Source organism: Phalangium opilio, unplaced genomic scaffold, assembly GCF_054372755.1.
Source record: "Phalangium opilio isolate 3A_F unplaced genomic scaffold, DU_Popi_V2 ptg000059l_1, whole genome shotgun sequence".
NCBI lineage: Eukaryota > Metazoa > Arthropoda > Arachnida > Opiliones > Phalangiidae > Phalangium > Phalangium opilio.
Genome location: NW_028324176.1, coordinates 418,378 through 421,124, shown reverse-complemented (window position 1 = coordinate 421,124; position 2,747 = coordinate 418,378). Strand labels below are relative to the sequence as shown.

At 36.2% G+C, this 2,747-nt stretch overlaps 1 long non-coding RNA gene across 1 annotated transcript; it reads left to right on the top strand.

The window, feature by feature from the left end:
• The first annotated feature begins 895 nt into the window (after window positions 1–895).
• LOC149667218 (uncharacterized) lies at window positions 896–2,369 on the top strand. The gene is made up of 2 exons (XR_016368158.1): window positions 896–1,129; window positions 1,210–2,369. It is a non-coding gene; the product is annotated as an uncharacterized LOC149667218 (long non-coding RNA).
• The last annotated feature ends 378 nt before the right edge of the window (window positions 2,370–2,747 follow it).

Below are 2,747 nucleotides of genomic sequence, written 5' to 3'. Positions count from 1 at the left end.
AGGAACAAGGTTAATGAAAGTATTAACGGTTTTTAAAGGAATATGGGATTTTTCAGGGATAGCCCTGCATTTATATACTTGTCGCTGCTTATCTTATCTTCCTATATAAATGTAGTATTTCTAGTAGCCGCAGAGACTTCTGGTGGCACTCTGTATGCATTTGGTAGAATACTTTTATAGAAATTGAAATAGTAAAAAATATTTATAAAATAAAATTTGGTCGAATTATTTCGTAGTTGTCCTATTTCAAGCCGAGGAATGTTCTCAAAAACAATTACTATTTGGTGACGAATACCTTAAAAAGTACGTTTACACGGAATTTTGGATCAGCTTAACGCGTAATTGAGTGGGCTATTGCCTTGGTGACGAGGCCAGCGAAAGAAGGCATGACGCATTGACGCCGCATGAGAGTGGCACAAGGCGTACTTCTAGCCAGGACGATGTATACAACCAGCGTGGGAAATATGGCGGGGGCACAGGGCAAATGACCAGTTTAAAAAATGCCTGGACCAGTTTAAAAATTAAATCGGAGGGGGGGTCAGTGGTCCACGGGACCACTAAGAAAATTCAAGGGTAACCAGAGTCCAGACATTATCTCAACTATTTTAATTACCCACTTCTTTAGTTTAGCAGACGACGCGCCCTGGTCAATGGTCATGGACCAGTTTATTTATTCCAGGCCAGGGGGGTCGCTGGCCCAATGTCCAGTTTTAAAAAAATCCTTATTTCCCACCCTGTAACAACGCATCCTCCTTGCTCGTATCGGGCATAGCAGAGGCTAAAGCAGACTACGACTAAATCGTTTTGTCATTGTTACGTGTTATCATAGAGATACGCGTGTTATGGTTTTTTTCATCACGAAATCCCCTAAAAATGATAAATGTGCTTATAAAATGTAAACGGGGAATGGAATTGTGCTCGAAAACCCGAGATAAGTAAATTTTTCAAATTATTGAGAGGGAATAAATTGACTACCAGTAAATTAAGTTTATTCAATGGAATAGGGTGATGGAACATAAGTTTCTTAAAGGGGCTGTCCGACGCCCTCTCCTTTTTTACCCACCCGCCATGTTAAGCTCTATGAGGAAGATCGTCCTTTGTCCCACTGTCCGAACAGCATCTTAAGCATGTAAGTCTTAATTTAAAAAAACTTTTAATATCTGGGCCTTCAGTCACTTGCTTAACTCTCTTCTTATCGATACTTTTTAGGTCTTGGTTAAATCCAAGACGTTTTGATTAATATCTGTGACTTCGGTCTTAATTTTTATTAATTTTGTGTAGACACGTTGGTGATTTTATATTGATTATTTCAACGCTTATTTCTGCATGCCGTAGAATAGGGAGCTAACAGTTCTGACCCTGAAACGTCACACCCTTCTATCTCTTACTGGAGTTTCATCCCCCCTAACGGTTGGAAACAGTATTCTACGCGCAAAAATGCCGACCAGATAGGGGCTACGTGACATCAGACTATCTCTTCCCCCTAGCCAGTTGTTAGCTCCGTATAGGAAGTAGTTCATCATTCAATAGAAAATTGTTGAGAGATCGGAGCTATGGGAACGTCACATCAATATTTTTAGTCTAAATTGTATGACCAAAGCTGACAAAGATTGTAGTATCACACAATAGAGAGCTTTCAGATGGGATAGTAGCGCGTCACGCCCTCTCAAGTCGTGCCGCTATTCTGGTAGCCATATTGGGTGGTCTCAGCTTCATCCCTGCTTTAAACCCACCAATATGGCGGCGTAAATTACGTCACGAGACTCGGCTCCCCCTCCAACTGAAAGCTCTCTATTTCAGGTGGACCTAGACCAGATGCTCTATTACAAATTTTTGAGCCCCATTTCCAATGTCATTGTTTTAACAAGATCTTATTCAAAATGGATAATTTCTTTTAACCTTAATAGGAAATGAAACATATAGAATATGCCATCTTTAGTGGCGCTCTAACTTTAACCTAGTTTAAAGAACTAAGATAGTATTTTTTTGTCGAAAATGGCATTAAATTAGTAAAGTAGCAATACTTTAGCAATATTTCGGGGTGAAAACAAATCCAATTTTGCAATATTTTGGGAAAGATGTCAATTCGATAATAATAAGAAATACAATAACAGGCACACATTTAGTTTTAATGTTATTAGCTCCGCCCTTAAGTACAATTCTAATTGGATTCAGCCTTTGGGAAATTGAAGTTGGTGTTTAAATGATTTGCCAGAATGCTAGGAGGTCAGGCAATGGAAGTATGCTTTGATTTATCATTAAATATAGGAAATAACAGGATTAAATTATTATTTACTTGTAATCATGAAATTAATGTTATTTTATGCCCTGTAAACTATTTTATTTTTAATAAATAAAGTTAAATGACAGTTACGGTAATTTATTGATGACAAAATTTAGGGTTAATAATATTATTTCATATAATAGTTAAAATACAAATAGGAATGTTTTTAAGTAATGCCTGTTTAAAAATTACTTTCAAGTACTAAATTGCATTAAGAATGTTTTTGTTTGACTATTTTCAAGTTTTTAAACACGCATGATTATGATATTGGAAGGCGCAAATTATTTATTTAAATAAACATTTGGTTTGATACTTGCCACGCTTATTTACAGCATGTAATTTGGGCTTAATTCCCCTAGTTGTTATTTAATTATGGTATTCATTATAAATTTATTCCAGTCAATAAAAATATTGTTTTTTACGTTTAAAGGTAAAAGTTGCATATTTTAAAGGGTTTTTCCAA